Source organism: Schistocerca serialis, chromosome 11 (genome assembly GCF_023864345.2).
Source record: "Schistocerca serialis cubense isolate TAMUIC-IGC-003099 chromosome 11, iqSchSeri2.2, whole genome shotgun sequence".
Taxonomy (NCBI): Eukaryota; Metazoa; Arthropoda; class Insecta; order Orthoptera; family Acrididae; genus Schistocerca; species Schistocerca serialis.
In genome coordinates, this window is record NC_064648.1 from 85,811,802 (window position 1) to 85,838,610 (window position 26,809).

The 26,809-nt window shown below is 38.9% G+C and overlaps 1 protein-coding gene across 5 annotated transcripts in view; it reads right to left on the reverse strand.

Moving 5' to 3' along the window:
• LOC126427296 (zinc finger protein ZFP2-like) overlaps positions 1 to 26,809 on the reverse strand; it is a 276,401-nt gene that overhangs the window by 149,973 nt on the left and 99,619 nt on the right. The gene's annotated exons all lie outside the window — the stretch shown is intronic.

Here is a 26,809-nt window from a genome sequence, read left to right on the forward strand (position 1 = left end):
ACTGGTAATACACAGGAAAAATAACTTACAATGTATACTGAAAAGGCTGCAGCACACACATAACATCCAGGTACACACCAGAAAAGCAGTTGAGTGAGAAACAGAAAACTGTCTGAATGGATCCAGAGAAAAATGTAGTCTCACTGGATGTGAGATGTGCATTCGCATATTCCTGGAGATATATTTCATTTCATGGTCAGCAATTCTTCGAATGAGTTCAAGCATCACATATGGCAATTTAGCAAGGAGTACAGGAGTACCAGACAACCACATGGTTTCCAGAATGAATCTTTCACTCTGCAGCAGTGTATCCACTGTTCTGAAACTCCTTGATGTATGTTTCAAGATTACAGTCCAAGACCAGTACACAGCTTTAATCTCCCAGGAACTAACTTTCAACCTTATTGTTGCTTAGCTGACTGGAAGTAAAAAAATTATTTAAAATTTGATTTATATCCATTCACTTGCCAGAAGCACAATCAATAAAGACATACACATGATTCTGCAGCCACAACTGTATCCAAAATATTAGGATAATGTTCAATTACAGCCAAAAAAATATTGATATGGTTCAACAGATTCATATGTTCCATTTTGAAAGCTACTTTCTTACTTTGTATATCTGGTGCAAATGCTACATAATTAATAAAAATTATATGCGTCAATGTGAAACCACTGAAGGATGGCATGCACTTAATAATAAACTGACATTTTTTCCAATTGAAGTAAATTTGACATGTTCATTTTTAATACTAGTGTTTTGATTGCTACATCATTATAATCACTGTTTCTGCATTAGACCCACAGCCAAAATGTACTTTAAAGGTTATATTATACTAAATACAACCATTATATACAACAAGCAATAATCCATGAACGAGGCATTTCAAAGGCACAGTATAGAATAGGAAGTCATAAAAGTTTGTGAAAACATACAATTCAAATGATACAGATAATATGAGCACTGAGCAAGAAATCCTAGAAGTTCAGAAAAACTGAAACTCTGTGCTTTCCAGTTGACCTCTGACCATCCATAGCTTAATAATTGGTTAGTGTGTGTGTAGATGTAGCTATGAGGTAATTCATGAACATCACCAGCCGCAGCAGCAGTAGTAGCAGCAGCCACAGCCATTTGACTTGTCCTGCCGAACCAAAACTTTAACGAGACATTTTCATGAATTACATTCTTCAAGTATACACATACACTCCCCCTTACATCTAATTTTCATTAGAGTAATAACTGTCTCTTCAGCACTAGTCTATTTTCAAATTCATTTCTACATTTTACTGACTCAAGTTGTTCTCAGTATTCATCTCTTTTTCGTCTGTTGAGAAACCCTGTGTTTGAACAGTTTTCATATTAAAAGTAATGCTTCACTGACAAGTCTAAATTGACAATAAATTGTAGGTTACACTCTCTCATTATTCATCATTTACAAGAGGTCTGGCATAAGAATGCTGTAAAGACTGCACCTGGTGTGGAGGTGGCCTGTGTCAAGAATGGGGGAGGGATGGGTTTTGAGGATCAGATGGGAAGCCACATTGAAATGATAAGAAATAATTGAAGGAAGCTCATACTATATTCTGCAATTATGGAATTCAGAAAAGGTTTGCACTGTGGAGAAGGTGAAGTTTGCCTGCCAGACTAGGAGCTGGGGGCCTAAATAAAAATAAATGGGGAATTTGGGAGATGGCAGTTCATGCCTACATCGCTGCTGGACAGTCCTAGGGGCAGGAAGTCAGACTTATCACTGAATTACATCGAATAAACCAAAACTGGCTACTAACCCTGTAGAGTAGAATTCTAGGAAATGTAATAGACCTTTTATTCTACTGTAGGAATATTCCTCCCACCCCCAGCCCCATACACACACACATGCCTTAATATTTCTGAAATGTTACATTATAAGGAAGTAGGTTAAAAAATTTAGAAAGGGAAATAGATAGGTTAAAGTTAGATATAGTGGGAATTAGTGAAGTTCGGTGGCAGGAGAACCGAGACTTTTGATCAGATGAATACAGGGTTATAAATACAAAGGCAAATAGGGGTAATGGAGTAGGTTTAATAATGAATAAAAAAAAATAGGAGCGCACGTAAGCTACTACAAACAGCATAGTGAACGAATTAATGTGGCCAAGATAGACATGAAGCCCATGCCTACTACAGTACTACAAGTTTATATGCCAACTAGCTCTGCAGATGACGAAGAAATTGAAGATATGTACGACAAGATAAGAGAAATTATTCAAATAGTGAAGGGAGATGAAAATTTAATAGTCATGGGTGACTGAAATTCAGTAGTAGGAAAAGGAAGAGAAGGAAACGTAGTAGGCGATTATGGATTGGGGGAAAGAAATGAAAGAGGAAGCCGTCTGGTAGAATTTTGCACAGAGCATAACTTAATCATAGCTAACACCTGGTTCAAGAATCACAAAAGAAGGTTGTATACATGGAAGAAGCTTGGAGATACTGACAGGTTTCAGATAGATTATATAATGGTAAGATAGAGATTTAGGAACCATTTTTTAAATTGTAAGACATTTCCAGGTACAGATGTGGACTCTGACCACAATCTATTGGTTATGGACTGTAGATTAAAACTGAAGAAACTCCAAAAAGGTGGGAATTTAAGGAGATGGGACCTGAATAAACTGCAAGAACCAGAGTTTGTACAGAGATTCAGGGAGAGTATAATAGAAAAATTAATAGGAATGGGGGAAAGAGATACAGTAGAAGAAGAATGGGTAGCTTTGAGGGATGAAGTAGTGAAGGCAGCAGAGGATCAAGTAGGTAAAAGGATGAGGGCTAGTAGAAATCCTTGGGTAACAGAAGAAATGTTGAATTTTATTGATGAAAGGAGAAAACATAAAAATGCAATAAATGAAGCAGGCAAAAAGGAACACAAACGTCTCAAAAATGAGATCGACAGGAAGTGCAAAATGGCTAAGCAGGGATGGCTAGAGGACAAATGTAAGGATGTAGAGGCTTATCTCACTAAGGGTAAGATAGATACAGCCTACAGGAAAATTAAAGAGACCTTTGGAGAAAAGAGAACCACCTGCATGAATATCAAGAGTTCAGATGGAAACATAGTTCTAAGCAAAGAAGAGAAAGCAGAAAGGTGGAAGGAGTATATAGAGGGTCTATACAAGGGTGATGTACCTGAGGACAGTATTATGGAAATTGAAGAGGATGTACATGAAGATGAAATGGGAGATATGATACTGCGTGAAGAGTTTGACAGAGCACTGAAAGACCTGAGTCAAAACAAGGCCCCGGGCTGAGACAACATTCCATTAGATCTACTGACAGCCTTGGGAGAGCCAGTCCTGACAAAACTCTACCATCTGGTGAGCAAGATGTATGAGACTGGCAAAATACCATCAGACTTCAAGAAGAATTAAATAATTCCAATCCCAAAGAAAGCAGATGTTGACGGATGCAAAAATTACCGAACTATCAGTTTAATAAGCCACAGCTGCAAAATACTAACGCAAATTCTTTACAGACAAATGGAAAAACTGGTAGAAGCCGACCTCGGGGAAGATCAGTTTGGATTCCACAGAAATATTGGAACATGTGAGGCAATACTGACCTTATGACTCACCTTAGAAGAAAGATTAAGGAAAGGCAAACCTATGTTCCTAGCATTTTTAGACTTAGAGAAAGCTTTTGACAATGTTGACTGGAATACTCTCTTTCAAATTCTAAAGGTGGCAGGGGTAAAAAACAGGGAGCGAAAGGCTATTTGCAATTTGTACAGTAACCAGATGCCAGTTATAAGAGTCGAGAGGCATGAAACGGAAGCAGTGGTTGGGAAGAGAGTGAGACAGGGTTGTAGCCTCTCCCCAATGTTATTCAATCTGTATATTGAGCAAGCAGTAAAGGAAACAAAAGAAAAATTCGAACTAGGTATTAAAAACCATGGGGAAGAAAGAAAAACTTTGAGGTTCGCCGATGACATTGTAATTCAGTCAGAGACAGCAAAGGACTTGGAAGAGCAGTTGAACAGAATGGACAGTGTCTTCAAAGGAGGGTATAAGATGAACATCAACAAAATCAAAACATGGATAACGGAATGAAGTTGAATTAAGTTGGGTGATGCTGAGGGAATTAGATTAGGAAATGAGATATGTAAAGTAGTAAAGGAGTTTTGCTATTTGGGGAGCAAAATAACTGATGATGGTCGAAGTAGAGAGGATATAAAATGTAGACTGGCAATGGCAAGGAAAGTGTTTCTGAAGAAGAGGAGTTTGTTAACATTGAGTACAGATTTAAGTGTCAGGAAGTCGTTTCTGAAAGTATTTGTATGGAAGTGAAACATGGACGATAAACAGTTTGGACAAGAAGAGAATAGAAGCTATCGAAATGTGGAGCTACAGAAGAATGCTGAAGATTAGGTGGGTAGATCACATAACTAATGAGGAGGTAATGAATAGGATTGGGGAGAAGAGGAGTTTGTGGCACAACTTGACTAGAAGAAGGGATCGGTTTGTAGGACATGTTCTGAGGCATCAATGGATCACCAAATCAGTATTGCAGCGCAGTGTGGAAGGTAAAAATCGTAGAGGGAGACCAAGAGATGAATACACTAAGCAGATTCAGGAGGATGTAGGTTGCAGTAGGTACTGGGAGATGAAGAAACTTGCACAGGATAGAGTAGCATGGAGAGCTGCATCAAACCAGTCTTGGGACTGAAGACCAGAACAACAACAAAGGAAGTACACAAAATACTAATAAGTAAACTCGCTGTTCAGAATACGATAATTTTGAACTAACTCTTGGAAGAACAGAAATATTTTATTCTAACTTAGTGCTGGTCCAACAGACAGATCCAAAAGAAAGATTGGAAATATCTATTTTACTTTATTAGGTCTTGCCTCACATTGTGTGTTTGTTTGTTGGCAAACCATTTCTGTGTACATAGGATGAGTCCTTACCGTATGAGATCACTCCATGTGAGTGAAAGCATTCAATTTTTTAACCTATTTGGGGATGCAAAAACTTTTTTCCAGATATCTGAGAACAGTGTTGGTAATATGTAATCTCATTGTCTGACTACTCTTGCAATAGCATTCTCTCATGACTATGATAAAGTGTAATGTAAGTATGGGACTGCACACCTCTTTCACAATAAACTAACATAGGTTGAATCAATGGCTTTTTTTTTGCAAGAGCTGTTAGTACAGATTTAGCTGACATGGAATCCAGTGCTGTTTGGAAGGGTATGATTACCAAAGTGTTCATTCATACTTATTGTTCTGTAATTTTGTTCATGATCTAAACATGGGATACTATGTACATCCACAGCTAAAGTTTTTTTTTTTTTTTTTTTTTTTTTTTGGGTCATTGATCTTCTGATTGGTTTGATGTGGCTCACCATGAATTCCTCTCCTGTGCCAGCCTTCTTATCTCAGAGTAGCAATTGCAACTTATATCCTCAATTTTTTGTTGGATGTACTCCAATCTCTGTCTTCCTCTAAGTTTTTTAGCCACTAAATCTTCCTCTAGTACCATGGAAAGTTATTCCCTGATGTCTTAACTGATATTCTATGGTTCTACTCATTCTCCTCATTGGTGTTTTTCATACATTCCTTTCCTTGCCAACTCAAGGAGAACCAAGTCATTCCTTCCACATCAGTCCACAAATTTTCAATATTCTTCTGTAGCATTACAGCTCAAATATTTGAGTTATCTTCTGTTCTGATCTTCCCACAGTCAACATTTCACTACCATACAATGCTGTGCTCTAAACGTGCATTCTCAGAAATTTCTTTGTAAAATTATGGTCTATGTTTGATTTAGTAGACTTCTCTTTGCAAGGAATGCCCATTTTGCCACTCCTAGCCTTCATTTTATGTCCTCCTTGCCCTGCCCATCATTGTTATTTTGATACCCAGAGAGCGAACGAAATTGCATAACTTCGTCTACTTTGTGATCCCCAATTCCAATGCTAACTTTCTCGCTGTGCTAATTTCTGCTACTTATTGTTACTTTAGTGCTTCTTCTATTTACTCTCAATTCACATTCTGCACACATCATGCTGTTCATTGCATTCAACACCTCTTTTTCACTTTCACTGAGGATACCAATGTCATCAGAAAATCTTATCGCTGATATCATTACATCACAAATTTTAATCTCACTCTTGATCCTTCCATTTATTTCCCTGACTGTTTCTTCAATGCACAGATTGAATGGTAGGGGTAATAGACTACATCCCTGACTTACACTCTTTCTAATCTGAGCACTTTGTTCTTTAACTTCCAGTCTTTCTATCCTCTTGGTTCTTGTACATACTGTATACCACGTGACTTTCCCTATGGCTTATCCCTATCTTCTTCAGAATTTGGAACATATTGCACCATTTTACATTTGCATTGTTGAACACTTTTTCTCTGTCAACAAATCCTATGATGGTATCTTGCTTTTTCTTCTGGTCTTGTGTTCATTATCACCTGCACTGTTAGAACAGCTGCATTGGTGCTTTTGCCTTTCCTAAAGCCAAACTGATCTTCATGTAACAGATTCTCAATTTTATTTTCCATTCTTCTGTATATTATTCTTGTCAGAAACATGGATGCATTAAGTGTTAAGGTGATTGTGTGATATTACTCACACTTGTCAGCTCTTGCTGTCTTCGTAATTTTATGGATGATGTTTTCCCAAAAATCTGATGGTCTCATACATTCTACACAATAACATGAAAAGTCATTCTGTTGACACTTCTCCCAACAACTTTGGAAATTCCGATGGAATGGTATTGATCCATTCTGCCTTACATGAGCCTAAGTCTCCCACAGCTCTTTTAAATTATGATTCTAATACTGGTTCCCCTATCTCTTCCCTGTTTATTCTTCTATTGCATCATAAGACAAATCTTCCCCTCAAAGAAGCCTTCAATGTACTCTTGTCACCTATCTGCTCTCCCCCCTGCATTTACATGTGGAATTACCATTCCACTCTTAACGTTGCTTTTAAGATCACTAAAGCCTACTATGGTTTTTCTATGTGCTAAGTGAGTCCTTGGGAGAACCTTTTTTTCCCCTCTGATGTCTTCACATTTCTTGCAGTTACATTCCTGATACCTATGGTTTTCTTTCCACCTCTTGTGATTGCCCTTTTTAGAGATGTCCATTATTATTCAGCTGAACTACCTACTGAGCGATTATCATCACAAAGCCTATAGTCACACAAAACTCTGTCTGTATTCCTCAATACTTCCGTATCCCACTTCTTTGCACATTGATTCTTCCTGACTAGTCTCTTAAACTTACACATAACCTTTGTAACTACTAAATTTTGATCTGAGTCCACACATGGGTATGCCTTACAATCCAATATCTGATCTTGGGATCTCTGTCTGACCATGATGTAAACTATTGGAACTCTTCCCATATTTCTTGGCCTTTTCCAAGTATACCTCCTCTTCTTGTGAACCCTGAACAATTTATTTGTTATTATGAGTTGAAATTTATAGCAGAATTAAATTAGTTTTTCTCCTCTATTATTCCTACTACCAAGCCTGTAACCCTTTATTCTACTTTTTCCCCTACACCTGCATTCCAGTCCTCCTTGATTATTAGATTTTCATCTCCCTTAACATACTGAATTACCTGTTCAATAGCCTCATATGCTTTGTCTATTTCTCCATCTTATGCTTGTGACACCAGGATTTATACCTGAACTATAGTTGTCAGTGTTGGTTTTCTGCTGATTCTGATGAGGATGCCCCTATCAGTGGGCTGTTCATAGTAACTAACTCTCTTCACTATCTTTCTACTCATAGCCAATCTTACTCCCACTATACCATTTTCTACTGCTGTCTACTCATCTGACCAGGAGTCCTTGCTTTCTTTCTATTTCACTTCACTGACCCCCACTATATTTAGACTGAATCTTCCCATTTCCCTTTTCAGATTTTCTATCATCCCTACCATGTTTAAACTTCCAACATTCCACTAACTAACTCACAGAACAATACCCTTTCATTGGTTATTGAATCTTTTCCTCACAGTCACCACCCCCTTGGCAGCCCCTCCCAGAGATCTACATGGGGACTAGTCCAAAATTTATTGCCAATGATGTGATCACAACAACACTTTTTCAATTACAGGCATGTACTGTGGATATACATTGTGTGTCTTTGATGCAGTAGTTTTTATTGCCTTCTGCATCCTCATGCCTCAGATAATTACTGACTCTTCTGCCTTTTTAGAAGCAGTTTCCCACCCCAAAAGCAATCAAGTGCCCTAAACCTCTGCCCACTCATCATCCCCCCTCTTTGACAAGGCCATTGACAGGTCAAGGGTGAGTTCTTATACCAGAAGTCTCTGGCTCCATTGTTGATCATTTTCATTCAAAATTTAAGAAGTGATGAGGTTCGAACCTGGACTAAAGACATTTTGATTAGTAGTCAAAGATCCTACCGCTAGACCATGGTTTACCTGATCAAAATCTAAAGATTATTCAATATGGCTGCTCCTAATTTTACTGGCAGGAGAAATTTATTTTATACAATGGCCATTTTTAGATGTTATCTTTTGCTGATTAAAATGTTGGTTGAAGAAGCTTATTGTCATACTTTTGGTTTATTTTGCAGTTTCTAGATGTCACATTTGAAATAATATGCTAATTATTTTATGTGTTACACATTATGCATTAGGCTTTTTTACATTATTGAAAACATCATTCATATTAAATCTATTAAGACTAGGTAACTGAACAGAAAGCACACATTTATTCATTCAAATGCTGTTAAAAGTTTCTCTAATACAAACACTGTTTTCCTTTACACATTATCATTGAAAGATTATGCAACAGAGCCATGAACATCTCACTATAGTGGTAAAATAGGCACACTCACTCAGCTTCAACCAGAAAGCTGTACTGCCATCAGTGCCATAAGAGAATATTTGAGTTTATCAATCTGTCACCTAAAAATTCTCCAAGGTCACTAATTACTGGTAGAATCAAGAGTTAATTCATCACTAACTGGGACTGCACACAAACCTTTTGGATCTGTTACCATAAGTGCTGTCAGACTAATTTGAAAGTTCCCTTTTACCCTTGGCTGTTTCATCACCAAAATTTTCTTTAGCCATAAGAGTAAATCCATCTTCGAAGTACTTCTGATTTCTTACAAAAAATAAAAGCAGTAACTAGTAATTTTAATAATGTCGTTTATTAAGAACAATCAGAGCCATTATTAGTTTTGAATCAATGGGTTCATAATTAGATAGTTGTTCAAATTTACAATTTTATTTAGCTTGCACTAAGCAAGAGACACTGGCTGGTTTTTGTTGGAGGGGCAGATCCTTGAGATGGTGGTGCCGAACAGCAAAAATGTCAAAAAAGGACTGCTATACTTTAACAAGACTTAACAATGAACTAAAACAATGTAAACAACTTTCTGAGACAACAGTGAGTTAGTTTTGTGCTCCTTACATACTTAATCCTGTGCCATTGTTGGCTGTTCGTTAAGAAGGTTGTATTTTACAAAATTATAAGTAAGATTCAACATTTTTTGGAACTTGTGAGATACCGAGTGTCACACACACACACACACACACACACACACACACAAATATTATGGCTATAACAACTTGCTGGTGGCATTTCTGTAATTACTGTGTACTGTATAATATACAATAATGACATACAACTACACACACATAGATACAAGGGTGATTCGAATGCAGACCTTAAAAGTACTATAAAATTTTGAAAAGTTGTGTGATGGAGTTGGTAGTGAGCAGTAGTACTCATTGAGGTTCTGATGGTGACTGACAGGTAGCAGCATTTAGTGGAGGTGTCAAAACCAACCAAAATTCAAAGCCATTTTGACTATTTTTTGACCATGACTGTCTCAAGAATTATGTAAAGCTTTTTTTTTTTTTAAAAAAAAAAAAAATACTGCTACCAGTCACGAAATTTGTCAAGTATAGTATTACTTATTTATTTAGCAACATGTTTCGAGAGAATACCTCATCTTCAGGCTAAATGGCATTACAAAAACAACTTTATAATAACTTCAGACTGATGTTACATAGTCTTTTCATAAATGGTGAGGTCATCTTTGTTCTACTGGCATGGCAGTCTTGCTGTGATGTGCTGAGGTGTTTCCATTTCCATGGCTCTCTTGGTCACTGTTCACAAATTGTCACTAAAAGTGCAGTAACTTGGAAACATAATCACAAACAGTTCTGTAATCACTACAAAACTGTTTGTGATTGTGTTTCCAAGTTACTGCTATGTTAGTGAAAATTTGTGAACAGTGACCAAGAAAGCCACAGAAATGGAAACACCTCACTGCATCAAAATGAGCCTGCCATGCCAGAAGAACAAAGATGACCACAGCATTTACAAAAAGACTATGTAACATCAGTATGACCTTATTGCAAAGTTGTTTTTGTAATGCCATTTAGCCTGAAAATGAAGTATTCCCTCTAAACATGACGCTAAATAAGTAAGTCATACAATAGTTGAAAAGTTCGTGACTGGTAGCAGTAATTTTAAAAAAAAACCTTACCACCGAAATTCATCATAGAATGACAGCACAGTTCAGTGATTGAGTTTATCACTGCAGCAAGTGTCGAGTGGTGTAGGAAGTTTACAAGTGATGTAACTTCTGTGGAGGATGTCTCAAGAGGAGGCCAGGCTCACTCCATTGTGGCGGACAAGAACATTGTGTTAGTGGAAGAGATTGTAAAAGAGAACAGACGCATAATTCTGAATGAAATGATTGAAGATTAGTATTGGTTCAGTGCAAAATATTGTTCACAATGTACTGCACATCAGTAATATGTGTGCAAGATAGGTGCACTGTCAGTTGACTGCCAAGTTGAAAGACAATTGCACCTTCCATGTCAAAGGTGATGTATTCCTGGGAAAAATTGTTACAGACGATGGGACTTGGATCCAATTCCATCAACCACAAACGAAAATGTCTAGCAAGGAATGGTGCCATAGTTCACTGCCAACACCAAAAAACTTTCGCACTCAACCATCTGCCAGAAGAGTCATGCTCACTCTCTTCTGGAACGCAAACAAAGTAATTGTGGAGCATTAAATGGGTAGGGGAGCAATGGTAACCAGTGTAACTTATTCAGACATGCCAAAGAATCTACTCTGCCCTCCGGTCAGCAGTAAATGATGAGAACGTTTGGAAGAAAAAAAAATGTGTGAAATCTTACTGGACTTAACTGCTAAGGTCATCAGTCCCTAAGCTTACACACTACTTAACCTAAATTATCCTAAGGACAAACACACCCACCATTGCCCGAGGGAGGACTCGAACCTCCACCGGGACCAGCTGCACAATCCATGACTGCAGCGCCTTAGACTGCTCGGCTAATCACGCGTGGCTGAGAACGTTTGACTTTAGGAGTATTATTATATCATGACAATGCCCAACCACATACAGCCTATAATGCAGTCGAGACTATTCTGGAAATTAAATCTGAATGTCTTATGCACACTTCTTATTAACCAGACCTCACTCCTAGTGACTTTTATCTGTTGAATGCACTCAAAGAAGCAATGGAAGACAGATATTTCAGAAGTGATGAAGAAGTGAAAACTGTGGTACATGACTGGCTACACACACAACGAGAATTCTTTCATCATGGTATCTATGCACTTCTGAAGCGTTGAAATATGTGCATTCAATGTCAGGGAGACTAAGTCGAAAAAGACATGCAAGTTTCTTTCATTACTTCAATTAAAAATTTTATAGCACTTTAAAGGTTTTCATTTGAATCAGCCTCATGTTATGATGATGAGTACTAAATTAGCATTGTTGACAGAATAAGATAACTGCAAGATTACACGAAATAGGTTACTGCAATTAACTGGCTATTCTTTTTTAGTGTGGTACTTAATGGTATACTGGTGCCCGAATGTGTAGCTTGTTAAGGTGAATACTGTATTTTTATATTTTAATATAGAAAGAAGGTAGGTACAGTTCTGTTGAAAGTCTGAAATGACTAACATCATCTGTTCACTGACAAGATGAGATGGCGATATTAATTTGTAATGTGTATTTCAATTTCTCAACAAAATGATGAGAATTTTTTTTTCATTGTGTGATATTTGGAGTTGGTGTTCAGTGTTTTCACCCAACGTCTATTTGATATATTATTGAGACGTATGGTATCAGAGTGTTCTTTAAATTGAGGCTCACTGACCAAACTTAGGAGGTTGTTCAGGAAGATTTCCTGACAAGATTGGTATAAAAGACTTTTGTTCTTCAGTGGTTTGTAACAGAATAGCCCCCATTTTTTTCTATGAAAATACCATCACAACCATGAAGCAGCAGCTCATATGCCATCACCAAAATGTAAAACGCAAAATGCCTATGTACAGATTTGAAGTACTGTGATGTGGTGGACACTGCTGTTGGAACAGTTGACACCATGCCATGGTGCACCAGTGAACTACATATGAGTTGAATATCAGCCAACCCTTCATTAGTAGCCTATCCATAATGTTCTGTTGTTGTGAACAACAAGCATCAATGTTGCTGTAGGGTAGCGAAAGAGTGAGTGGTATGTATAGAATGTGGGTTGGAATTTCATTTGGGTGACTATAGTTGGGAACTGAATGGACAACTGAATGAGGCTCTCCCTCTGAGTTGTAGGCTCAGCACGAATGACAAGAAAACTGCTGAACTGATGGCAAAGATTTGTGCCCTTCAGGATGAATTAGAACTCGAAGAATTTGAACTCAATAGGTCCAAAGGGTCATAAGATCATGGTAGCTCGTTAAAGTTAGCTCTTCAACTTAATTTGCATCTGAGCTTACAGTATCAAATTAATCTGACTTGCTATCTGAAGTATGAGGGAAGAGCCTGATCCAGCTTTAGGTGACAGAGGGCGCAGTAAACTGCTACCAAAGAAACTCAATGTAGTCAGCACTAAAAGAGAGTAGGAAGAAAGGAAACTTGCAGCTAGGTAGTAGCTATGAGAGAGGTATAGGCCAGATGTTATAGGAAAAATTAGGAACAAGGCACCAGGTTGCAAGTATTGTCATTCCAACTGCTAGTCTTGACCAGGTGACGAAAGACACAGGGAATTTATGTAAATATTTTGGCAAAGAGAATCAGGTTGTTGTAGCAGGTGGAGCAGGGAACAGCCTTCCAAAGACAGTTTAAGCACAGCATTAGGGGTGATCTGGGTGAAACAGGAGTAGCAACTACAGGCACAAATGTTTTGAGGAGGTCCTACAGCACCATACCCGGCCCTGGATCAACACTGGTGTTAGCCATGTGAATAACGGGCTGAGAAGGCTCCTGCTAACTGAAACGAAATCTCATATGAATGCAGTGCTGTTGCTACAGTTGGGAGATGTAGATGTACTAGACATGGCCTACTCCACAATAGGAGAAGGAAAGATATGTTTGCTGAGTTTCTTGCACAAAATATATGGAGGAGGGGGAGCACCATCACAAAAAGCAAGATCCTTGTGGTTGCTGGCATCAGAGAGATACTTTTTTAGGTTAGAATTGGGATTCATGCACCCTGTTTTGAAAGAAGTCAAAATACCAGAAGAGCCCCACAAAATGATACTAATGGTCAGACAAGTAAAGTCAGCTTATTTCATCAAAATGTTACAGTACTGAGTAATAACATAGAATAGCTTCTTAACTGTTAGGAAAATTTAGAGAGCTGAGAAAAGACAGAATTCCTGTGCCTACCTGAGCACCAAATAACCACAGGCTTAGGTAAGTTACATATAAATGATTATACTCTAGCAGCTTACTCATGCAGAATTGATATGGGTAATTAGGAGTTGTTACAGATATTAAGACAGGACACACATTCGAAAAAGTTGAAACAAGTAGATTTTGTAGTGAGCAGCATGCAGAAGTGTGTGCTGTGAATTAATAATGAAAAATAGTTCACTTTCAATTATAACTGTATCTAGACCCCCACTGGGAAATTTTGAACTGTTATGAGGAATATGGATTTCTTACTATGGTATCTTTCAGGCAGCAGCAAGAAGTTATTTGACTGTGGTGACTTCAATGACAATTTTATAATGGATTCTGACAGGGAAAATAATGGTTTACCCAGCAACAAATTCTATCTCTGATCATTATGCACAGTTAGTCAGGATAAATAACATAGTGCCCTACAGTAGACAGAATAATTAATGTCTCCAGGATAAATGTCTCTAAGAATAGTGTACTAAAGATGACATGGGATGAAATTTATAATGAACCAAATGTTAACACAAAATTTAATCTAATCTATGATAAATTCGTATTACTATTTGAAAATAGCTTTTCAAAACAGATAATCAGAAACTATATTAAACAGTTATGTAAAAAAAAACATGGATCACTGGATGTTTTAGAGTATCTTGTGACTGGAAAAGGAAAAGGTATCGATTGACGAGAACAAGTCGAGATCCTGTAGTACTTTCACACAACAAAAAATACTCCAAATTACCAAGAAAAGTTGTTAAAAATCGACAAACATGTCAGAATCAGTAATTCTGACAACAAACTTAGGGCTATATGGAATGTAGTGAAACAGGAGACAGGACAGCCAGCCCAAGAAGAGGATGTCGCTAGTGAACTGACTGGAAGATCTCTAAATGATGAGTCAATTGGTTCAAATGGCTCTGAGCACTATGGGACTTTACTTCTGAGTTCATCAGTCCCCTAGAACTTAGAACTACTTAAACCTAACCAACCTAAGGACATCACACACATCCATGCCCGAGGCAGGATTCGAACCTGCGACCGCAGTGGTCGCGTGGTTCCATAGCAAATATCTCTAAGAATAATTTTTTTTTCAAAAACAGTAGAAAGTATAGGGGCAAACACTTCAATTCCAGCTGTATGTTGAAAAAGCAACTCTCATAAAATTCAATCATGTGAACATATCTCCAACTTCTCCTTCTGAAATTAAGAAAATTTAACATCCTCTAGAAAATATAAGCTCATCTGGTTCTGATGGGATTTCCAACAGAATACCACAGATTTGTGCCCATATAATAATCCCAGTATTATTTGAAATACGGTGTATTTAAAAATTAGTTAAACAAAAGTAACTTTTAATTGTGACACAGATAAGTATCTTACAGAAATGTTTGTTTCAGCACTGAATGCAGTATATCTTCGAGTTTTATTCCCACCTAACACAGTTAGTTCCCAACATTCTCATTAGGTGAAACTCGTGGAATGAATTATTTCAAGGAGTCATCATGGAATCATACAATGGACCTGAGTGTGTGCAGTGTTGTTTAGGGTTTCATGAGTCCCAAATCAGCTACTACAGTTCAGAGACAATTCAGGAATAAGAGCAGCAAGCCTCCTGAAAGACCAACTGCTATTAATTCATGCAACTGTTTCACCAAACTGGCTGTGTGTCACATACAGCACTGACTCAGGGTTGGCCAGCAGCCTCTGAAGCAGCAACTGAACAAGTCTGGCAGTCTTACATTTATAGTCCACATAAATCAGAGAGATGAGCACACTTAGAATTAAATACACCCAGTGTTACAGTGTGGAAAGTATTATAGAAATGATTTTCATCCATTCAAACCTTACCAACCAGAACTGTTGCAAGCTTTAAGAGAAAGTGGCAAAGAAAAATGAGCTGAGTTTTGTGTACAAATGTTTGAGGAAATGCAGATTGAAGATAACTTTCTTAATAAAATTGTGTTCAGTTATGAGTCCATCCTTCCAAACCTGCAGTACAGTGAATTGGCATAATGTTCAAATATGGGGTAACAGAAGCCTTATCATGAAATCAAATGTGTATGGGACTCACCTATGGTAAACATATTTTCCATGGTAAGCTGTAAGAAGATTTACTGTGCTTTCTTTTTTGCAGAGTGAACTGTAACTCATCTATCATACCTAGACATGCCTGAAGATTATCTAATGCCTCAATTGCAAGGGCACAAAATTTATTTTCCAGCCAGATGGCATGCCACATCATCATCAATTAGTTGCCGTGTACCTCTGAAGGAATGTCCCTGGATTGGACATAGTGGAACCATATTCTGGCCACCACAATCTCCTGATTTAACCCAATGAACTTCTGTACATGGGGTTACATTAAAGACAGAGTGATCGAGTGAGATGCGGCAGTGGTTAGCACTCTGGACTCACATTCGTCAGGACGACAGTTCAAACCCACGTCTGGCCAACTGATTTAGGTTTTCTGTCATTTCCCTAAATCGCTTCAGAAAAATGCTGAGACGGATCCTTTGAAAGGGCACAGCTGACTTCCTTCCCCATCCTTTCATAATTCGATGAGACCAATGACCTCACATTTGATACACTCCCCCAACCAACCAAAGATAATATGTTTCTTTCTCTGCTTCTTGGAAATGATGATGAAATTCAACAACAGATAACACAAGCAATTGCCATAATATATCAAGACCGGCTTCAAAGGATTTAGCAGAAAACTGATTACAGATGGAAAATTTGTTTTGTTACAAAATGTAGCTACACTGAAAATCTGTAAATAAAGCTTGAAGATTTACTGCTTTCACTGCTGTATCAAACATTTCAGTAAATTATGTACATTTTTCACAATTAGAGGTTGCTTTTGTGTAACTAACGTATAAACATTCTTGGAGTTGTTGCTGTGTCAGTTCATTGTAAAACCTTGAGCTTTCAATGATTATCTCCACAGCCTTCGCTGTGAGCAAGTATCAGTAAAAAAGCTGCTGCCATGGCCGTAATGGAACATTGATGGCTACTGATTAGTCAATAATTACATAATGCTGTTGCAGATGGTGTCAGTGTCACTGCTCCTGTATTAGTGTCAACATTGTGACAAATATATTGTCACAGAAGAATCTGAGTAGCGCCGTGGAGTAGTGTTTATGATACTAAACTGTAGCATGGAGAGTCGTGAGTTCAAAACTCACCTGGACTGTACAATTTTAATTTCTACATTCAGTTCGAGAACATTCTAGAATTATCCATAAATGTCAAGAATCACTGTACTGGAATGTTCTGCAGCTGTATATATACTGTCTGTGCTCTGGCGGGAGACAGTTTGCTCCATCCTCTTGTATGTGCAAGTGCTGAGTAAACCTTTGTTAAGTGAAGTTAGTGTTTGTCATTCAGCCAATTACACCTTCTTCTATGTGACATTATTCTCGTGGAGGCGCCAGGTATTGGAACTTGTGATAGCGCACATTATCAACAACACAGTGGCTCCCATCAGGCCACGACAGAGCCGCCATTTATGTGGTGAGAGATCCGAGTTCGAGTCATATTCAACAGATCGCAATCTACCAGAGACAGAAGAAGAAGAGGACATTACGATGACAGCAACTGTGTGCCACCACATGAGACACCCTTCCAAGTTCCCTGGTGACAATGGCCAAGATCCAAACAAGTGGATGAAGGTATATGAGCATATAACCAAATTTAACAAATGGGATGACACTGTATGTTTGGCTAACATATTTTTCTACTTGGAGGGCACCGCCAAGCAATGGTACGAGAACAACAAGGATAAGTTGACAAGCTGGGAAGTATTCCAGGCGGAACTGCTCAAGTATTTTGGCGACACACAATGACAGAAGTATAAGTCTGATGATAAAATAAAGTGCAGGGCACAGCGTCCAGGAGAAACTACAGCATCCTACATTCAAGACATCTTGGAGCTGTGGAAAATGGTGGATCCTAGAATGAAGGAGGAAGATAAGGTTGCACATCTCAGGAAGGGTGTTGCTGAAAACATCTATCAAGCCCTAGTCCTGAAGGACGTTTTGACAGCACACGACTTCATAAAATGGTGCCAGTATATAGAAACAATGAATCAAAAAAGAATTGCACGTAAGAAGTTTGAACGGTTTCCAAATGTCATATCAATGTCTATGATGAAGGAAGCGACTGATTTCACAAGTGTTCTTCGTCAGATAGTGAGGGAGTAAGTTCAGAAGGCACTTGGTCTACACGGTGAGCAAAAAACCCGGAAACTTCAAGAGGTCATAAGGGAGGAAGTGGAACAGACATTGAACCCAATCTCTAGTCCTTCACTTCCCTTTAAAATGGTGAAAGAGTCGAGACACAGGCAGAGTTACACTCCTACATTGCCGCACGAGCAACCTGTTTGGGCACCAAGGAAGACTGATGTCTGGAGGACCCAGGATAACCAACCAAAACGTTTCCACTGCGGACGACCGGGACATGTGGTGCACTATTGTTGAGAAGGTTGCATATATTTGATGATGTCCACACCATAAGGTAGCTGGCCAATCTTAGCCGATGCCAACTACGGGATACCGAAGATGAACAAGAGGAGGTGAGTGCAGGATGACGTAGGTCACCATCACTGCAAGGTAGCCACTACAGAGGACGCTCCCCAACACACTGATCAAGGTCTCCATCGCTGTGTAGAAGCTCCAGCCGAACTCCTAGCCACCGCAATCTGGAAAATAAAGGGTGCGACCTTTCTTGGAGGTGAGGCCGCTGTAGAGAAAAATTCAATGCAGTTGATCACTACAAAAACGATAAGAAACTACATCGATATCCTAACATATGGCCAACCAACCCAAGCTCTTGTGGACTCTGGAGCATCATCATATTATGCCATTTCGGAGAAGTACCGTCGCCAGTTGCAGAAAACCATATCCGTTGACAACAAAACATCTGTGCTGAAGGTGGCTAATGGGAAACATGTAAAACCTATAGGAAGATGTACCATTTGTGTGGTTATAAGTGACCATACACAGCACTCCTCCCCATGAACCAAGGACGTTGCTGTTGGTGGGGAGGCTTGCATGCCTCAACAACACAGATAGCCATACCGTAGATGCAACCACAACAGAGGGGTATCTGTTGAGAGGTCAGACAAACGTGTGGTTCCTGAAGAGAGGCAGCAGCCTTTTCAGTAGTTGCAGGGGCAACAGTCTGGATGATTGACTAATATGGCCCTGTAGCACTAACCAAAATGGCCTTGCTGTTGTGGTACTGCGAACGGCTGAAAGCAAGGAGAAACTTCAGCCGTATTTTTCCCAAGGGCATGCAGCTTTACTGTATGAATAAATGATGATGGCATCCTCTTGGGAAAAATATTCCGGAGGTAAAATAGTCCCCCATTCGGATCTCCAGGTGGGGACTACTCAGGAGGACGTCGTTATCAGGAGAAAGAAAACTGGCGTTCTACGGATCGGAGCGTGGAATGTCAGATCCCTTAATCGGGCAGGTAGGTTAGAAAATTTAAAAAGGGAAATGGATAGGTTAAAGTTAGATATAGTGGGAATTAGTGAAGTACGGTGGCAGGAGGAACAAGACTTTTGGTCAGGTGAATACAGGGTTACAAATACAAAATCAAGTAGGGGTAATGCAGGAGTAGGTTTAATAATGAATAAAAAGATAGGAGTGCAGGTAAGCTACTGCATACAGCGTAGTGAACGGATTAATGTGGCCAAGATAGACATGAAGCCCAAGCCTACTACAGTACTACAACTTTATATGCCAACTAGCTCTGCAGATGACGAAGAAATTGAAGAAATGTATGACGAGATAAGAGAAATTATTCAAATAGTGAAAGGAGATGAAAATTTAATAGTCATGGGTGACTCGAATTCAGTAGTAGGAAAAGGAAGAGAAGGAAACGTAGTAGGTGATTATGGATTGGGGGAAAGAAATGAAAGAGGAAGCCGTCTGGTAGAATTTTGCACAGAGCATAACTTAATCATAGCTAACACCTGGTTCAAGAATCACAAAAGAAGGTTGTACACATGGAAGAAGCTTGGAGATACTGACAGGTTTCAGATAGATTATATAATGGTAAGATAGAGATTTAGGAACCAGGTTTTATATTGTAAGACATTTCCAGGGGCAGATGTGGACTCTGACCACAATCTATTGGTTATGGACTATAGATTAAAACTGAAGAAACTGCAAAAAGGTGGGAATTTAAGGAGATGGGACCTGGAGTAACTGACTAAACCAGAGTCTGTACAGAGTTTCAGGGAGAGCATAAGGGAACAATTGACAGGAAAGGGGGAAAGAAATACAGTAGAAGAGGAATGGGTAGCTTTGAGGAATGAAATAGTGAAGGCAGCAGAAGATCAAGTAGGTAAAAAGATGAGGGCTAGTAGAAATCCTTGGGTAACAGAAGAGATACTGAATTTTATTGATGAAAGGAGAAAATACAAAAATGCAGTAAGTGAAGCAGGCAAAAGGGAATACAAACATCTCAAAAATGAGATCGACAGGAAGTGCAAAATGGCTAAGCAGGGATGGCTAGAGGACAAATGTAAGGATGTAGAGACCTATCTCACGAGGGGTAAGATAGATACTGCCTACAGGAAAATTAAAGAGACCTTTAGAGAAAAGAGAACCACTTCCATGAATATCAAGAGTTCAGATGGAAACCCAGTTCTAAGCAAAGCAGGGAAAGCAGAAAGGTGGAAGGAGTATATAGAGGGTCTATACAGGGGCGATGTTCTTGAGGACAAAATTATGGAAATGGAAGAGGATGTAGATGAAGATGAAATGGGAGATATAATACTGCATGAAAAGTTTGACAGAGCACTGAAAGACCTAAGTCGAAACAAGGCCCCAGGCGTAGACAACATTCCATTAGAACTACTGACAGCCTTGGGAGAGCCAGTCCTGACAAAACTCTACCATCTTGTGAGCAAGATATATGAGACAGGCAAAATTCCCTCAGACTTCAAGAAGAATATAATAATTCCAATCCCAAAGAAAGCAGGTGTTGACAGATGTGCAAATTACCAAACTGTCAGTTTAATAAGTCACAGCTGCAAAATACTGACGCGAATTCTTCAAAGACAAATGGAAAAATTGGTAGAAGCCTACCTCGGGTAAGATCAGTTTGGATTCCGCAGAAATATTCGAACCCGTGAGGCAATACTGACCTTACGACTCACCTTAGAAGAAAGATTAAGGAAAGGCAAACCTATGTTCCTAGCATTTTTAGACTTAGAGAAAGCTTTTGACAATGTTGACTGGAATACTCTTTCAAATTCTAAAGGTGGCAGGGGTAAAAAACAGGGAGCGAAAGGCTATTTGCAATTTGTACAGTAACCAGATGCCAGTTATAAAAGTCGAGAGGCATGAAAAAGAAGCAGTGGTTGGGAAGAGAGTGAGACAGGGTTGTAGCCTCTCCCCGATGTTATTCAATCTGTATATTGAGCAAGCAGTAAAGGAAACAAAAGAAAAATTCGTACTAGGTATTAAAAACCATGGGGAAGAAATAAAAACTTTGAGGTTTGCCGATGACATTGTAATTCTGTCAGAGACAGCAAAGGACTTGGAAGAGCAGTTGAACGGAATGGACAGTGTCTTGAAAGGAGGGTATAAGATGAACATCAACAAAATCAAAACAAGGATAATGGAATGTAGTGGAATTAAGTTTGGTGATGCTGAGGGAATTAGATTAGGAATTGAGACACTTAAAGTAGTAAAGGAGTTTTGCTATTTGGGGAGCAAAATAACTGATGATGGTCGAAGTAGAGAGGATATAAAATGTAGACTGGCAATGGCAAGGAAAGCGTTTCTGAAGAACACAAATTTGTTAACATCGAGTACAGATTTAAGTTTCAGGAAATCGTTTCTGAAAGTATTTGTATGGAGTGTAGCCATGTATGGAAGTGAAACATGGACGATAAAATAGTTTGGACAAGAAGAGAATAGAAGCTTTCGAAATTTGGTGCTACAGAAGAATGCTGACGATTAGATGGGTAGATCACATAACTAATGAGGTGGTACTGAATAGAATTGGGGAGGAGTTTGTGTCACAACTTGACTAGAAAAAGGGATCGGTTGGTAGGACATGTTCTGAGGCATCAAGAGATCACCAATTTAGTACTGGAGGGCAGTGTGGATGGTAAAAATCGTAGAGGGAGACCAATAGATGAATACACTAAGCAGATTCAGAAGGATGAAGGCTGCAGTAGGTACTGGGAGATGAAGAAGCTTGCACAGGATAGAGTAGCATGGAGAGCTGCATCAAACCAGTCTCAGGACTGAAGACCACAACAACAACAACACAGCACTTAGAATTTGTCATCTTACAAGAATGTAGACTTGACATCAATCTTGGATGGGACTTTCTGAAAGCTTCTCAGACAATTATAGATTGTGGTCGATTGAAGATTATGCTAGACAAGATGAGATACTGTGGACAGGAAGATGCGCATCCAAGTGTGTGGACACTGTGTGTGGTGGATGAAGTGACTATTCCCCTGGTCAGCACTAGAAAGGTAACTGTCATGTGTCGTGCCACGCATCAACCCATGAAATTGTAGTGGAATGTAAGTGAAGCATACCACTGGAGAATAACTTCATCATCCCAGCCTCTGTTGTCTAGTTTAAGAATGGATTCATTGAATTGTGGATAATTAACTGTCGCCAAGAACTGCAGATCCTTCCAAGACACATGTGCATAGCAAACGCTGAGCCGTTAATTGCAGAACAGCTGAGCGTCATAGAAACCTCCCATGCCGAGTCTGTGGGTGAAATTAGTGCTACCACTATGAGACAAGATCTTTCAGCTTGACTATCACCAAACTTCACTAAGGAACAACAGAAGAAGCTACTTGCCATTCTCCAAGAGTTCTCTGAATGCTTCAATCCACAGGTGAAGAGCAAATTAGACAAACTGCTGGTGAAGCACTGGATTAACACTGGAGACTATCAAACAATAAACCAGAGAGCATACCGTGTGTCAGCAATGGAACATCGAATAATTCATGACGAAAAATGATGAAGAATAACATCATTCAGTCTTCGCAGCGTCCATGGTCGTCACCAGTGGTCCTCGTAAGGAAGAAGGATGGCAGTTGGTGCTTTTGTGTTGACCACAGGAAGCTTAATAAGATAACTAAAAAGGAAGTTTACCCTCTTCCATGAATTGACAATACACTAGATTGTCTGAAGGAGGCTAAGTTTTTTTCAACCATGGACATGTACTCAGGATACTAGCAAATCGAAGTAGATGGGGCTGATCGCGAGAAAACTGCATTCATCACCCCTGAGGGGCTGTATGAGTTTAAGGTAATGCCATTTGGTTTGTGTAATGCACCAGCAACTTATGAATGGATGATGGATAATTTTCTACGTCACCTGAAGTGATCGATGTGTCTTTGTTATTTAGATGACATTATAGAGACATTTGATGAACATATAAAAAGAGTGAGGGCTGTTCTTAATTGTCTCCAACAAGACGGACTGAAACTTAATCCAAGAAAGTGTCTCTTTGGAGCAAAAGAAATCAAAATACTTGGACACCTTGTGTCAAATGAAGCTGTGTGGCCAGACCCAGAAAAGGTGAGAGTTATAACGGAATTTCCTATTCCTAAAAGTATTAGAGAAGTGAGAAGCTTCCTCAGATTATGTTCTTATTACCATCATTTTATTAAATACTTTTGTATCAAATCCAGGCCACTCCAAGAGTTGTTAAAAGTTATGCTAAATTTATCTGGGGTGGTGCTCAACAAGATTCTTTCTATGTGCTGTAAAAAGCTCTTACAACTAACCCTGTACTTTGTCTATATGATGAGAGAGCAGTTTGTTCTGTGCTCTTGTATGTGCAAGTGCTGAATAAACCTTCATTAAGTGAAGCTAGTGTTCATCATTCAGCTAATTACACCTTCTTCTACGTGACAATATATACATCTTCTTTGCATCCAAAGCTTGCATTAATGGAATGCTAACATTATATAAGCTACCACGATTCAAGTTCTTCTTGCACATTCTTATTTCTACAGCCTCTTTAATTATGGAATCCCAGTATTTAGGAGCCTGGGACAAAACTTTAAATAATCACTGGCCAACCAGAAACCATCTATGTGCTATGTAAGGCCACCACAGCAGCAATTTTGACAATCACTTGCTTGTGATGAAGACAATGTCAAAAGGTCAACGTTTTTTTCTGTCAAAAGGTCGAGGTTTCATCCTCATGGCAAAAGTCTGAGAATGTTTCATACAACAGCAGTGTCACAAAAGACTTATTTTCACACAGCTTTCCTCTCTGTGGGGGACATTGAATGACAGGTTTTTTGAACTGGAAAAGCCATGTATGAAATATGCACAGCTGTGAATTTGTCAGGATAAGGAGATCACGTTAAACATCACATAAGGCCGGCAGGAGTGAATAATGTTTCACAAAGTCCAAGATCATGTTAAAGGTCACATAAGGCTGGCACGGGTGAATGATATTTTACAAAGACCAGCCTGGCAATCATCAAAGAAAGGATACAACACAGAGGGTATGAATTGGATACTAACGCAACCTTTTATCATAAAACTGTCATCTCTTTCCATCTACAGTTTTCTCATCTCTCGACTGGAAGTGGATCAATATGTCAATGGCAGCTCATCAAAGAGCTCACCATAGCAAGACAACAGCTAAACAAACAAAGAAATCTGAGTGACTTGCAAAAAGGCAAAGATTAATGTCATCTCATGGAACAGCATGCACTGTCATCAATATATTGGACCAGAATATGGATGAAGGAGGCAATTCAGCCCTTAATAAAGGACTGAATTCATTCCCACACCACATAATTCACCTATCATGTGGAGTGGTATAGGCAGCGTGGCATTTCTCATAAGATGAGGCCAACAAGGTAACACCCTGCATTGCAGAAAGATGAAGACTTGTGGTACTTCTACCTGACAAGGGAAATGCCATGCCTGTTCTTAATACCACTGAATATCACAGCAAAGTGGATCACTGTTGAAAGATAGTACACAAATGCCTGAAAGGGGACCCTACTCTTTCATACATTAGAAAAACAGAGGAGCTCCTGAAGAATTCTTGTCTGCCAGATGATGTCATAAAAAATCTTAGAGCATGAGCTCCTAGATCTCCCTGGTTGTACCGATTATCTGAGCTCCATAAGGGAAATATTTCTTTGAGGCCAATTGTTGGCACAACTGGTTCTTCTACTTACAGACTGACCAAATATTTAATTATCTGATGACTCAAATAGTTGGCCATTGTGAATTTCACATCAAAACTCTCACTGAGAAAATTAAACAGATTAGAATTTGCACAAAAGTCAGCCTGACTGTTGTCTCACTATTTCAAAAACTTTCTCTGGAGGACATAATGAAATTGTTGGCAGAGCATTTTCCTACTGAAAAGGTAAAGTTGTTTTGACATGTTATGATAACCACCAACTTCCTATATGATGGTAAATTTTATGAAATTATGGACATAACAGCTATGGGTTCTCTGTTTTCTCATGCAATGACCAATTTTTTATTGGCCATTTTGAGGAACATGTATTAAATTTTTCTCCCCTTAATGCACCTTCATTTTATCATTATGCTGATGATGCATTTATGGTCTTGAAACATAGAAACTCTTGAGCACTTCACTGAACACATAAACAGTATGCACCCCAACATCCAGTTAACTGTCAAGACAGTGAAAGAAGTAAGGCTGATATTTCTAGATGTTTTCATACAGTAAAAGTAAGAGGGCCACCTTGGCCACTGAATGTACTGAAAGCCAACACATACTGATTTATATCTTAGGGTCCAAAGTTTTCAGTATGCAGTCAAGAAGACAGCAGTTTTAAAAAATTTGGTACACAGAACAAGAACTGTTTCTCACAAGGACCACTTGGACTTGAAAATTAATCATTTGAAGTATGTGTTCTGAAACAACGGCTGTGGTTCATGTGATATGAAGGCAGTGCTCTCCAAGAAATGGGATGTGAAAATGTTGAACATTCACATGGTAAACCATCAGTCATATTCCTTCCTTTCTGTGGTGTTACATCCAGCGAAAAGACAGAATCTAGGGAAGATGGGATATAAGACCTATTTCTGTTTTCCAATCTCCTAAGAAGATAAAGGAGATGCTATGCCCTGTTAAACACAGTCTCAGGATCTCTGACACTTATAACACCCCTCCTGAGTGCAGGAGCAATTACATCGGTCAGTCCATCTCAAACCTTTTCTGACTCCTGTGGAGAACATCAACAGCATATTAAAAATTGAGAACTGGAGAAATCTGCAGTTGCTGAACACAACTCCACAAGCCAACACAAAGAAGTGTTCGACAAAATAAAAGTTTTGACTGCAGCACATACACACTGGGATTCCGTAATTAAAAAGGCTGTAGAAATAAGAATGTGAGAGAAGAACTTCAATCATGACAGCAGAGATAATCTTAGCAGTGCATGGAAGCAAGTCCACAATGCAAAGCAGTAGTAGAGATATTTGTCGCAATATTGATGCTACTATGGGAGCAGTGATACCCCCAGAGCAGACACTGACAGCATCTGCAATAGCATTATGTAATTACCAACCAAACAGACATTGTCTATGGACTTGATAAGGTCATCGTAGCAGCAGTTTTGACAGTCAGTCTGTAACAAAGACAATGGAGGCAATCATCAAAAGCTTGACGTTTAACCTAGAACTGATGTCATAAGAGGTCTGGAAGCCTTCATTCTCATAGTTAATAAACACCCTGTATGTAATGCATCACTAATGCATCACACATGTCTTAGTTAAACACCTATTTAAGAAAGGTGACAAGAGATGTCAATAACTACCGACCTGTTTCACAGCTGACATCATTTTTCAAAAACTCAGAGTTGGTGTATTCTACAATAGTACGTTACCTGAGCAGCAATAATATCCTCAAAAAGCCACATTTGGATTTAGAAACAGTTGCTCTACTGAGAATGCCATTTACATGTTCACTCCAAAAATTTAACAAGCATGAAACAAAAAAACAGCACTGGTTAGTATTTTCTGTACCTATCTAAAGCATTTGTCTGTGTGAGCCACAGTATTCTCCTAGATAAATTGAAGTTTTATGGGATTGATGG